At 41.2% G+C, this 14900-nt stretch overlaps 1 protein-coding gene across 3 annotated transcripts in view; it reads right to left on the minus strand.

Moving 5' to 3' along the window:
* Positions 1-14625, minus strand: part of EPB41L2 (erythrocyte membrane protein band 4.1 like 2) — a 243547-nt gene extending 228922 nt beyond the window's left edge. For 2 of the 3 annotated variants that reach the window (XM_077813040.1, XM_077813035.1), the window contains exon 1: positions 14566-14625. The gene's annotated coding sequence lies outside the window, so the exon portion shown is untranslated. The remainder of the gene's footprint in view (positions 1-14565) is intronic. The other variant, XM_077813038.1, reaches the window with a different exon arrangement.
* Positions 14626-14900: the final 275 nt, after the last annotated feature.

A 14900-nucleotide genomic window follows, 5' to 3' on the forward strand; every position in this document is an offset into this window, starting at 1 on the left:
CCCCATGTCCGATATAGCGGGTAGGGTCATCTGGGTCCACAGGATCTCCTCAAGCCTCTCCTTGCCAGTGTAGAGCCTATCTGCCTAATTAACAGCCTCATTGCCAGTATAGGACTTATCTGACCCACCACAATGGTATATAGATAAACTTTTTTGTAGAAAGCCTGTCTCTTAAGGAACAGACAGTAGTTTCTGGGAAACCGTCAGCCTCAGATTCAAGAGTTTCCAGGAACGAGCAGCAAGTAAACCGCCTGGAATATGATCTTAAAGAAACAAAGTACACTACAAAGGAAACTTTAACAGGGGATTTTACAAAACAATACTCTTTGCCAGAAAGAAAATTAGAAGTAATGGGGGGCGGGGAGGGGAGGGGGAGGTGAGTCAGGGTCTGAAGTGTTCATACTCTTGCAAATCTGGATATTAATGCCTGGACTCCCAATGCTGGAAACTCTAAGTTATCCCATATAGAAAAGGAAGCAAAATAATAATGTTTCCTACTTATATATCAGTAAGTTTTAGGCTCCCTACATGTAGAAACAAGTATATAGAATAAAGGCAGCACTATTATTTTGTCTGTCTAATGACAGAAAAGGAGCAAATCCTGAAAGCAGATTCAGCCATCAGGGCAACTACCTTCCAAGAACACAAGATTTCTTTTCTGTGGCTTTAGCTCCATCAGAGGCAGGTCAAAAAAGGTTATACATTTTAAATGATCTGATTAAGAGGCAGAAGGGGGGGCATGACCTTTTCATGCCCAGCCAAATTCTGGATTATTTATGAAAAACCCCTATAGTTTCTAGATTTTTGTCAGCAGGGTTTTAAAGCCAAATGGCCAAGCTCTTTCAGTTCTCCGAAGAGGCTGACAGCTAAAAAAAAAAGTTATATTTTAATAGTCACCTATTAAAAGACATTTCTTACTCATACATTAATCTTAATCCACTTGTTTGCCCAGTTCCACACCCCGCAGTGAACTATGGATGGACCTGAGGTATTCTATATTAAAATGCCTTCTTTCAGAATTGTTTTAGCTCCATTATTCTAATGGATGGCAGTACACACAGTGAAGGCCATTACAACCCTTGTGTGTCACCAGACAAGACTCAAGGTTTCAGAAAGTGTAGTTCTACATTTAATCCACTGTATTACAAAAATGGGGTTGCGTAGAATCTTTGCTTAAGATAATTAGTTATGGATGACAGATTTGATCTTAATTGTACGACTGTGTTTGTTAATCCATTCTTTTTGAGAGATGTTATCCTTTGCTGTAAAGTTCTCTCTTTTGTTAAAATTAATAATTTCATAAGCGCTATGAAAGTCTAGTCAGTCAATTTAACTTTACACCAGATTTGCCTTCATAGCCATACACACTGATCTATAGATCTCTCTATAAATTTACTACTTTATTTATCTGAAACTATGCTTGAATTAAAGAATTAAAAATTCTTAAGAATTAAAAAAATTAATTAAAATGTATCAACCAATCAATGGAATAAAGAATCCTCATGTATCATCCACAACAGTTTTCCAAATGAAGAATCAAAATGATAAACATTTAAAACGTAGGCAGGTGTGTTCAGTGCCTCTTAGCCACTATTCGCTGGAGTCTATTTTGTGGTATTTTGCCTAGTTTAGTTTTTAATTTTTCATGCAATCATCCTTCCATTACACTGCTCCCAACACAATTAAAAAAAAAAACCTCTCAGACTTTAAGTATTCTGCCAGTGGTGTGTGTCACTTTAAAAAGCACTTACTTACATAGATGCTCAAAATATTTGCCAAAACCATTTGCCTACTTTACATCTGAATTGTGTTATCTCGATTTAACAGTCATACCCAACATACTTACAGAAGCACTGAACAGAAGTTATCCAATTTTTAACTGGTATAAAGACACAGAAGAGACATTACGGAAACAAAGCAAACATCTCTAAATTCAGACATGAGAAATGGAAGCAAGCTGATGCCTACCATCCTTTAGAGAGGACCAAGTTTTCTCTCATTGAGGTCTGAATTTACAACGATCAGCATAGTAGCATTTTTCAGTCTACCAGCCAAATGAATATCCCCATAGCAGTCAACAGATTAATGTTTAGGGCCATAGAGAAGTTGAAACTAGAAATATAGGGTGTCATGGCAGTGACTGAGAAATTCAGTCATTAAAAACCGATCATGTTCCAAAAGTTATAAACACCAGTACGTATGGTATAGGACTTGTATTTTCAACATATTCATCATACTGTATACTATTCCAACAGCTGGGGAATATTATGGTAAATCAACCATCCTCATGGTACAAGTTGCCTGGGGGGGGGGGGGGGGATGTCTGAGTTTTGAGATAGTGAAATCAAGACTGTCTAAAACATAAGGAAACCTATGAATAGACAGGTCTTAGAGGTGTAGAGAAACTGCACTTTTTGAAAGTGACACATGGCCCAACAATCCAGCAGCACTCAGATATCAATATACAAGTCTTTAATAAAGCCCTGGCTGGGATGATTTAGTTGGGGTTGGTCCTGCTCTAAGCAGGGCGTTGGACTAGATGACCTTCTGAGGTCTTTTCCAATCCTAATCTATGATTCTATGAATCTGGAATTATTACACACTAGTTTTTTCTAAATATAACGTACAACTTATTTTGGTCTGCCAGAACTGAAATTTGGGCATGTCTTTGAAGTTACTGAAACAGCATAAGTGTATTCGACTTTGCGTAGTTACATGCAGGGCTTTAAAAACTCACTCACCAGTAGTAAGTGGGAAGCTTTTCCTAGCTAGCTCAGGACCCAACTCGATCAATCAGTCCTTGCTCATGGATTTGCCAAGAAAAATTAAATTAAACAAGACTAACAAGTGGGTCAGCGCAACAAAAAAAACCCTAATATACACACTTGTATTTAGTTTAAAAAGAGTTTAATTTAACATTTATGAAAGCATTGTAGACAGAAGTCTTGTCTTTTGTATACATGAAGAAGTACTGATGTTTTATATGTCAGGGTTGAAATAAACTTTAGACTATCTTCTCCTGAAGTGAGAGGCTATTCCATGTAGCATTTACTCCCTGGCCTCTAGTGAAGACTGCAAATAAAAGTACGAATTAGTTCCAGTTATGATGGTCGTTTTTCATGTGAACGCCCCCATCCACTTACTGACTCCATCAACCCATTACACATAATTTGGCCCATCAAATGGTAATGACTAACTGGTTCACTACCAGACTGGTCTGGTTTTTAAACCAGCGATCTTGAAGTTACAGCTTGTATTATGTCTTCTACAAGCAAACCCCATGAACCATCCACTCCCAGTACACAAAAAAGTTAATATTTTGGCAGTAATTAACACACTTTCCCCATGAGAACATTAGATCACTTAAATATAGGTTTAGATGACAGGGGTTTAATATCAGAATTTCCACACTTCAGGAAAGATATGAGATTTTACCACATACTCAAAATGGAGGTGGCAAATGAGTCAGTGTATCCCAAAAGCTAAGGCAAAATGAGACACTTTAGAAGAAACTACATTACCAAGTATTTCCTTATGTTTTGCATTTTATAAGATGGAGAATTTATTTTGTAAAAACATTTAGAAGGCACAGTGATGTCTGTCACACATGGACCATACAATAAATGTCTCTCAAGGAACTGATAAAATTAAAAGCCATTCTTCCACCACTCATTAACTTCTCTATTTACTACACATTCACCATGCTAGCATAAGTTAAAGCAGAGGGTCTTCAAGATGTTATGAGCGAGTTTGCAATTAGTGTTATCAATGGGTATGGACCCAAAATATTTGTGGTTGAAAGCCTAAGGACAATATTCTAGCTTCTACTTTCAATACCACACAGACCATGTCCTATTTAGCTCAAAAGCTTGTGGTTTGCTACCATATTTAGTAATGGGTTAAACATCTCATCCAAAGGAATGAAAATAAAGATAGAAGGAGAACCTAAGTCACTATAAAAAAATAGTTTTCCCTCTGTTGATACTCACCTTCTTGTCAACTGTTGGGAATGAGCCACATCCACCCTAACTGAACTGGCCTCGTTAGCACTGACCCCCCACTTGGTAAGGTAACTCGCATCTTTTCATGGGCTGTATATTTATTTATACCTGCTTACTGTATTTTCCACTCCATGCATCTGATGAAGTGGGCTATAGCCCACGAAAGCTTATGCCCAAATAAAATTTGTTAGTCTAAGGTTCCACAAGGACTCCTCGTTGTTTTTACTGATACAGACTAACATGGCTACCACTCTGAAATAAGTCCCTTCTGATAGACTCTTGTGTAAGGTAAAGGTTCTATAGCAATTTTTAAAAAGCTACCCCATTCTCCTTCCCAAGGATTTTCTCACTCTACAGAGCAGGATTCAAAATGCCAGTGAACTCAGGAATAGCTTACATACAGCTTAACCTTTACTACATTTGAATGATAGACACTGTATTATCAGCACTTTATTGGCAACGTTTTTTATAATATCCAAGTATGAGAGGTAGTGTAACCAAATTCTATTTTGCAATTATCCCATAATTTAAATCAACTCCCTTAATTCTCTGAAGGATGTTAGGAAATCAGACTCACCACCAAAAAAAAAAAAAAAAAAAAAAAAAAAGATACTTCTCTATGAATCAAACCATGGTAAAGAGTTCTTTTGGCTTTTTAATGTTTCATACCAGATGTTGAGTTCTTTATTGAACAGAATTAGAAAGCAAACATTGAGATACCCTCAGGGATTTTGTCCTGCTCACATTTAATAGGCACGAATGAAAAAATAAAATGGTCTTTCAAGTTGCAAGTAATTACCACAATCAGAAAATCCTGGAAATACAGAAATCTCAGCTAACTCTATAAATTGTCATCTGTTCACACCACTCACACCATCCCTATAATACATATTAAAAAAAACACAGAAAAACCTACCATGAAATATAGCCAAGGGAAGTAATTAGTTGCTTCTATCTCTCTACAATTAAGTGCAAATGTTCAACTAGTAAAATGTGAGAATAAGGTGGATGAGGTAATATTTTTTTTGGACCAACTTCCGTTGGTGCAAGAGAAGCTTTCAAGCTTAAACAGAACTCTGTAAAAGCTTGTCCCTTTCAGCAACAGAAGTTTGTTCAATAAAAGATATTACCTCATTCACCTTGTCTCGCCAAGATCCTGGAACCAACATGGCTACAGCACTGCAAATAACTAAGTATACTTAACAAAAACTTGAAATAATTAAACCTTGAGTACCAAAAGTGTAAAAACTGTTTTCCTGTTAGGTCACTTGAAATCTAGGTTAGCAGCACGCTCAGTCCTGGGCAAAAAAGGAGCATTATGCATTGGTCGGTTGCCATCACTGTGGCTGAACAAAGAAGTGACTAAGTTTATCATAAAGCCCTCCTCTTTCAAAGCCTGGCCACTATAGGCACTTTAAGAGAGGAGTCCTCTGAGAAGGGGACCCAAAGCAGTTTTAAGATTAGGCATTAATCTAAGTATGAAGATTATGGCACCAGGTTTTTAACTATCCCTGTTACAGGCAATAAGTTCATATCAGATGCATGTTGTAATGGGACAATGTCCAACCAAAGAAAGTATCCAAAAAGCAAGATGGCATAGAAAGGAGTAGGTTCACTAATAGAGACAGGATTAGTGATAATGTGGCTGATATTTGTTATTTGCCTTGAGCTACCATTTAGGAAAAAATATGTCAAAAATAGTGAGGATAGTGTTATTGCAACTCAGAATCAGAAATCATAGAATCATAGGATTGGAAGGGACCTTGAGAGGTGATCTAATCCAGTCCCCCGCATTCATGGCAGGCCTAAGTATTATCTGGATCATCCCTGACAGGTATTTGTCTAACCTGCTCTTAAAAATCTCCAAGGATGGAGATTCCACAACCTCCCTAGGCAGTTTATATGAACGAACACGTTAACCACTACATAGTTAACTAGAACATATTACTATTAGTCAGGTCATATGAAAGTCACTTCAGTATACTAAATGAACTAATGAAGCACTGGTGATTGTTTTGGGGAATTCCATCGCTACCAGAGAATTTGAAAATGGTACACACTGAAGCTATTTAGGAAATAGGACACCGATCTGGAGGTTACAGACCAATAACTTCAACAGCTGATTAATTATTATACATTCCTTCAATTTAAGTAGTAAACACCTACAGGAATAGTAATTGTGCAATTGGCAAGCAAACACAAGTTTGTTTAAAATAGAAGGGTGACCACAAGATAGGGTGTTTGAGAGAAGAAAACAAGGAAGGAGTAGAAAGACTTGAAAGCAAACTTCCTCCCAACAGAGGGAAAACAAAGTTCACTTTTGTTTGTAAAAAACTGTAAAATGTTATAGCTAGCTGTTGCACAATTCTTAAAAAAAAAATAAAATCAAAATTCAAACCAAAAAGGAGATTATATTGTATATTTGTGTGAGATGTCTAAAGTATTGTATGAAAAGACAAGTTTATTTTTGCTAGAGCCTCACATTTCAAAGCACTGCATGTTATCAATATATAAAATATAGATATTTTTGCTGCAAGTTTTGAAAGACCATAGACAGAATAAGAGTACTGTGCAGGCAACTTCAATTAAAAAAAAGAAAAACTGCTCTAGTTTTCCATTGTGGTAAGAGATCACATCATGTGTTTTAAAATTATGCTGAAGAATACTATTAAAAATATATAAAAACCTACATTCTTAAAACACTGTAGTCAAGTTTTCAATCCAGGCCACTTTGTAAAGAAAGCCATGGTTATTCTTTGTAGTTTTCAAGCCACAGTAATAAGATGATAGTGATTTTGAGTAAAACCCGGTGTTACATTTAGCCTTACAATATTACTAATTACAGAGTAATTTGAACAATAAATATTTTGGTTAAACTCTGCTTTGTCATCAATGCAAGTAATTTTAGTCAAAACTGATCTTTCAGGCAGTACAGACATTTCCTTGGTTTTTAAAATTCTATTTTTATTTTCTGGTGACAGGGTAGCTTTTGCAACAAGAACACTTCTCTAGAACTGGTGCCTTGCAAACACTAAGCCACAGAGACAATGTTAGACAGGCAAAGGAACTGACTTAAATCTGTAGCAGTAAGGCAATTCAGGGTTTGCCTTCAAACTGTGCCCTTAATTCGTCCTATTGTGCATCTGTGAAATGCATGAGAGTCTCCAAATAATGACCTTGCATACCAAAAATGCTGTATTACCTAAGATTAGCAGAGTAAATTAAAGTCAGAGGATCAAATCAAATCTTCCTGCAAAAATAATTCCAGGAGCAAGACAAGAGGAACAGGAAACTTCCTGAAGCTCACCCTGGATTTTCTGTCAAGTTGTCTTTTCAAAGTGGAGCAGCGAGGTACCATAAATAAATAGTCACCCCAAACCATCCTCAGGATACATAACGAAAGGAACCTGCAGTCCCAGAGAGTCCCTGCACACTGTTACTATATCCCAGCCCCTTGGCAGCAAGGCTTCTGAAGAACCCCTTTCAACTATTGACAGAATCCTCTATGGCTGAGCTGTAGCAGAAACTATGGAAGGATCCAATGGGAATTAATGCCGTTTCAAAACAGCACTAGTTCTCAGACTTCTGCATTGATATTAACAGGCTCAACAGGAGATGATGGGTTCAACTGTGCTAAGACAAGTTCCTTCCCTATCATCCCAGCCCCAAAAAATCTCATGGTACCACTGGGGGAGCATCTGATGTTAAAGGTAAAAGGTGCAAAACTGCGGCTCCCTCATCTGGGAGCTTACAAAGATCCCCTAGATTTGAGTCTCCTGTGCTAACAAAAGTGGAGGTGCAATCCAGCTCACAGGTGGGGGAAATGAACAACTGTTTTCTTGTTTTATAAATCAGTAACGTATTTGTTTTGTTTTTGCATGTACTCTCCCCAACATCCAACAATCTCACTGGAAGTGCCACCACACACTACCTTCCCCCCCCCCCTTTTTTTTTTTTTAATAAGCAGTTCAGGACGGAGTAACATTGGATTATGTAACATGGTGGGATAGACATGCACCTTCTTCACCTGTAGGTGAAGCTGGAATTCAGGCTGCAGTTAATTACACTGGCTTCACATCAAGTGCTTCACAATATCAGACCAGGAAACGAAAAGTTAAGGTTGTACTACTTAAAAAAGATACCAAGCCCATCTCTGCCTCTGCAGAGCTGCTCACAAGAAATACAGAAAATCAAACTACCTTATCTTTCCATAACACTTCAATTGTATCTGTCTCCTCAAGAGATATAAAAGCACAAATTTATTTATATAGTCCAATCCATCTTTCCTTTTTATGTCAATAAGGAGTTGGGTCAGGTCCATAATATATTTGCTCTCTATAACAATGCCACTTTATCAGTTATGATCACCACTCTAAACCAGAACTACCATTCCTATACTCCACCATGTCCCTCTGTTCCGTCCATGCAACACCAATGGTCTACAGAGTAGTTACTGGTGGTCAATAGGTCATGTGGAGCTGCCTCTTCTTGCTTCCAACTGCTAAATCACATTAAAAGAAGCTAGCAATACCTTAACATTTCTTACTGCTTTACTGTAGTTGCCAGAGGATCTTATCAAATTACCAATGGAACAGAAGGTACAATATGTAAGATTCCACATGCAAGAGGAGGAGGCCCAAAAGAGACTATTATCCATGCACTGGCCTGCCCTTAGAAACTGACTTAAGAAAAGCTGGTTTATCTTTTGTTTGAAACTTAAAGCTATCATGCCAAGGGTAACTGCAAATTTTATTTCCGACAGCCAAAATAAAGGAATCCTTTATCATTTTATCAGCCTCAGTGGGCGTTTATGGGAACCGCCAAAGGCTATAACCTGTGAAGCCTAATGTTTGGAATGTCTACAGGACTTACCTCCAAGCTCATGATACACCCAACACTCTACCACAAGGGTGGGCAAACTTTTTGGCCCGAGGGCCATATCTTGGAATAGAAATTGTATGGCGGGCCACGAATGCTCACAAAATTGGGGATGGGGTATGGGAGGGGGTGCGGGCTCTGGGATGGGGCTCCAGATGAGGAGTTTGGGGTGTAGGAGGGTGCTCTGGGACTGAGGGATTTGGAGAGCGGGGGGGAGGGACAGAGAAATCAGGGTTGGGGCAGGGAGTTGGGGCGTGGGGAGAGGCTTCGGGGTGCAGGCTCCAAGCGGCACTTACCTCAAGCGATTCCCGGAAGCAGTGGCATGTCTCTTCTCCAGCTTCTACACAGAGGCACGGCCAGGCAGCTCTGCACGCTGCCCCATCTGCAGGGACCGTCCCTGCAGCTCCCATTGGAGTGCTGGAGGGGGCCATTGGAGCACATAGACAGAACAGGGCCATGCCACAGCTTCCGGTTGCTGCATAGAGCGCCCCCCAGTCCAGCACCCCGGCTGGAGCAGGGCAAGCCGCAGACCCCGCTCCGCAGCGGGAGCTCGCGGGCCAGCTTAAAACAGCTCACTGTACTGAGCATCTGGTAGAGCAGGGGTGGGCAAAGTACCACAACACTCAGTTACACCCTGTAATGGGGTAATTTTCTGATATGAAATATAAAGTCAGTGTTCTGTGGTGCAAGTTTACTCTACTCTCTATGCAAAGAACATTACCCAAGTACAGTCAAAGTAGTCTGTACCTGCTTTGTTCAAGAAGGTCAACCTTCATTTTGCATTTTTAGTTTTCTGACATTTTGTTTTCAAGTCTTATAGCATATGTATTGGGCAACCAGGGAAGCAACCCTAATTCAGGCACTAAGTTTGTCTTGTAACTATATCTGTAAGTTTATAGCACAGCCCATAATTAAAAATTATCCACAAAATGAACACCACTCCTGATATAAGCTTCTCTGTCACCCATCACCATAAAGTTTGAGCACCTTGGCCAACCAAATGTACCAAACTTGCTACTGTTTGTTCACTTTGTTTCAGAAGTTACTCTTTGCTGATGGTCCATCAACTACACATCAGAGCCGAGAAAAAAATATCAATCGCTCCTTATGACATTCAAAGGTCCTCAAAGATTATGATTTAATAAAATATCCTCTTTTAAGTCCAGTCTTATTACACTTAAGTCAATATAAGTTATTGTGTGTGCATAAGTAGGAAATAATTTCAACTCAGTGGGAGTTCCATCAGTGAAAAAACTGTAGGCTCAGGCCTCTGTTCTGAACTTCCCCCATCTGACCTTTTGGTACTATAGTACTTATGGTTAAAAGCATTACAGTACTTATGGTCTAAAAACAATGGTTGAGCTAAGGTAGCATATGCTTTGTAATATTGTAGGCCAGAAGTCCTCAAACTAAGTATGTAAGAGACAGATGGGGTCACGCTCAAGTTTATAAATTAGGCATTACTACATACTGAGATCTCAAAGTGGAATTCAATGTGAAGAGGCAAAGGCCCGCCCCAAAAGTTGTGATTGGCTAGTGGTGGAGGGTACTCTCCTGTGGAGTTCCTTCTGGTTCCGCTCCCCTATTGAGAGGCCAGGATAGACACAGGAGATAGATAACAGATAGAGACTTTCATCGGAAAGAGTGTCATTCCCAACCAAAAAACCCTTAATGGATTGGCTGCCAGTAACTTCAGGAGAGATCTAATCTGACCTCCTGTGTATCACAGGCCATAGAATTGCCCTGAAATAATTCCTTTTGAACTACAGCGTATCTAACAAAAAAAGAAATCTTTGTTTAAAAATTGCCAGTGATGGAAAATCCACCATGACTCTTGGTAAACTGTTCCAATGATTAGTTACCCTTACTGTGAAAAGGGATGCCTTATTTCCAGTGTGAATTTGTTTAGCTTTAGCTTCCATGCATTGGATCATTATACCTGTGTCTGTTAGTGCTTGTCTACATGGGCACTTTACAGTATACAGCCACGTTAAAGCGCTGCCATGGCAGCGCTTTAACGTGGCTAGAGAACACATGCCCTGAGACTAAAGAGCCCAATATCAAATATTTGTCACCTATATGGGGACTTTATACTGATCATGTCACCCCTTAACATTTTTTTTGTTAAGCTAAATAGATTCAGCTCTTTGAGTCAATCACTACATGCATGTTCTCTACTCCTTAAATTGGAGAAGAGCTATGAGAATGATTAATCTACAACCTTCTTGAATTGTGGACATCAGAACTAGACACAGTATTGTCCTGATCGCATCAGTGCCAAACACTGAGATAAAATAACCTCTCTGGATAGAGTCCTCGTATAAGTATGGGCTACATTCTTCTTTCCCAGATGCGTACATATACAATTAGCCATATTAAAACACATCTTGTTCGCTTGCACCCAATTTAGCAAGCGATCCAGATCACACCATGTCTGTAACCTGTCCCCTACATTGTTTATCATCCTCTGGTCATCTGCAAACTTTATCAGTGATGATTAACATTTTTGTCAATGATCTGGAAGAACACACATAAATAGCATAGGGTCAAGAGGCTATCCCAGCAGGACCCCACTAGAAACATACTTGCTCAATGACAATTCCTCTTTTACAATTACATTTTGAGACCTATCAGTTACCCAGTTTTTAAACCATTTACTGTATGCAATGTTAGCTGTATATCATTCTAGTTTTTTTTTTAAATCAAAAATCTCATATGGTACTAAGTCAAACACCATATAGAAGTCTAAGCATATTATATCAACACTATTGCCTTTATCAACCAAACTTGTAATCTCATCCAAATAAAAAAAATGAAATTAAATTAAAATTATATCATGTTAGTTTGACAGGCTCTATTATCCATAAACCCATGGTTCTTTGCATTAATCACATAACACTCCTTTAATTCTTGGATTAATGAAGTCCCTTATCAGCTGCTTCATTATCTTGCCTGGGGTAAATGTCAAACTGACAGACCTTTAATTAGGCAGGTCATCCTGTTTAACCTTTTTAAATATTAGGAGAACATTAGCTTTCATCCAGTATTCTAGAACTTTCAGAGTGTGCCAAGACTCATTGAAAATCAACATTAAGAGTCCAGCAAGCTCCTCGGCCAGCTTTTTTAAAACTCTTGGATGTAAGTTATCTGGACCTGCTGATTTAAGAATATCTAACTTTAGTAACCGTGATTTAACATCTTCCTCAGTTACTATTGGAACGTAAAGTGTTCATTATTATCATACGATATGACTACAATATCTGGCTTTTTGCCAAATACAGAACAGAAATACTTATTGAACACTTCTACCTTTTCTTCATTATTGTTCATAATTTTATCACTTTCTTCTAGTAATGGACCAATACCATTGTTAAGATTTTTTTGTTCCTAATACACTTTAGGAAACTCCTTATTAAACTTAACTCTGCTGGCCATAGCTTTCACCTTCGTTTCCCTTATCAATTTCCTACAATGCCTAGCTTCCAATTCATATTACTATCAATTTTTCCTTTCTTCTATTTGTTATATATTGAATTGGGGGATGGACTGTTAGTATCACCAAGCCCGAGAGAGGAATGACCTTGAGCCAATCAGCTGATCCGAAGGACACAGGCTAAAAAAATATGCTACCACTGTGAGAACATTTTAAGAGGTTTTGGTGCAAAAAGAGAGCAGCTTAGTTGAGTTGGGAGCTTTAATGAAGGAGCTTGATCCCAAGAACAGCTGGACTGAGGCAGAAGGTCCAGACCAACCCAGCAACATCAGGAACAGAGCGTCCAGATGTAAATGAGCTCACAGCACACACTCGCATCAACGACTGCAGCAAAAACTTGGAGACAGAAGTCAGACAAGGAATCACGGAATGCTTAATCAGGTCAGAGAGCACTGATCTGTATATTTACGCATTGGACAGGAGACACTGTATTATTGCTGGGGAATGTGTATGTTTAACTTCCCATAGGGGTCTCCTCCTGCTATTAACCATCATACAGACTGAAGGTTTGCCCTGCTTAGATAAAAGTACTGCTTTATTATTGAGAGTTATGTCCATTTCTGGGATTACCTCCTGCTCCACCAAAGGAAGTTCATGCTTCTCAGAAGTAAGAGGGTTACACCCAGACCCAGCAGGTAAGGAGCTGGGGGCCACTAAATCAACCCCAGTTGGCTCCCACCTGACAAGACCTGGCTAGCACACCTTGACTAATGGACTACCTTTTATTTACCAAACTTTTGTTTGTCAAATATTCAGGACATGTAGACAAAGAGAGGCACTGATCTCTGCATTGAATTGTTTTGCCTATAGAGCATGAAACTGATAAGGACTGTACAATCCTAGTCAGTTGCATTCTCAGCAGGCACCAGAGGCACACAGCTTCAGTGGAGGGTCACAGTTCTCTACCTGCAAACCTGAAAGAAAGAAAAGAGTTAAAAGGAGTGGCTGGAAAGAAGCAGCTGAAATGGAAAGAGTGGTGGTCCAAGAGTATCTCCCTGCTTCCCACTTTGCTGTCCCACATTATTCATGCCAAGGATACAGACTACCAAAATTTCATAGGTTTCAGAGTAGCAGCCCTGTTAGTCTGTATCTGCAAAAAGAAGGAGGAGGACTTGTGGCACCTTAGAGACTAACAGATTTGAGCACAAGCTCACGAAAGTTTATGCTCAAATAAATTTGATAGTCTCTAAGGTGCCACAAGTCCTCCTTTTCTTTTTGCAAAATTTCATAGTGATTCAGGGCAGTTTGCATTAGTTTGGGATTATCTGGTTTTCCTCCCCAAAAAAAAATCAGACCAGGAAGTTTGAGACCCACCAGTGCAGATAGATGTACAAGTACTGAAATTAGAATAGGATAGCAAACCTCAGCCAGAGATTTCTAATAAGCAACTAGTGTCTCTCAATCAGTTTTGCTGTTATAACTACAAAAACCAAGGTTTACAAACACAGGCGATACTCTACACGCTCACAGGTCGAGAAAGGCCCCTAGGCTTAAATACGGAAGTCGTCACCACCCCATGCAGATGAAGAGCAATTAGGGGGTCAGTTTCCAGGCTTTCAGCTCTTCTGCTTTTGACTAAGGGGGGCAGAGTAAAGCGTCTCTGCTGTGCGTGGGGCGCCTAGCCCGCGGGAATCTACACGAGGGAGATTTAAAGGACAGGAGGATGGTGCGTGTCTCACCGAGCCACGGCAGCAGCCCCCCTGGGACGGTGGGAGGGAGGGACGCTAACGCCAGCCGCCCTACTTCGTGAGCGGCGAGCCTCCCCAGTGCCGGGGGGGTTTCAGTGCGAGCAGGCCGGGCGCATCGCACAGCGCCGCCCACAGCGTCTCCCCCTCCAGCGGATTTCCCCGCGCCCTTGCGGGGCGGACAAGCGCCCTGGGAAGAGCCGCCCCCCCCCACCCCCGCCGCTGCCACAGGCAGGCAGGGGCCGCTAGGCTTTGACGGCCGCGCCGACCCAGCTCGGGCCTGCAGGGGCAGCGTCCTCCCAGACCCTCCAGCCCGCGCCGGGCGCAAGGACACCAGCGAGCCGCGGGGACCCCGGCCGCCCAGGGACCAGGTAGCCAACCCAAGGGCGGGGCCCCGCGGCACCTGCCCCTGTCACTCCTGCGCCCAGCTCGCGCCCGCCGCCCCGAGCGGGAGCTCTCGGAGGGGAGGGTGAACAGACCCCCCCCCAGCGCGCGCGAGTGCTATTACCTGCCGCCGCCTTCAGCTCCGCCACATCCGAAATTGAAATTCCCTGACCGGAGCCGTCAGCATAACCCCAGCGAAACCCCGCCCCGGCCAATCCCCGCGCGGCCCCGCCCACCCCTGGTCACGCCTCCCCCTCCTCCTCAATCAGGGCCTCTCGCTCCACCCAACCGCCCCCCGACCCATCCCGTTTCCTAGCCCCGCCCATTCCTCCTCAGGCCCCGCCTCCACACGGCCAAGCATCCGTCCTTCACCCCAGACCACGCTTGCCACGCCCCATTAATCCCGCCCCCTCACGCAAGCCCTACCTCTCAGAGACCACCATCAGCGCCGAAGGCCAC

Source organism: Eretmochelys imbricata, chromosome 3, assembly GCF_965152235.1.
Source record: "Eretmochelys imbricata isolate rEreImb1 chromosome 3, rEreImb1.hap1, whole genome shotgun sequence".
NCBI lineage: Eukaryota > Metazoa > Chordata > Testudines > Cheloniidae > Eretmochelys > Eretmochelys imbricata.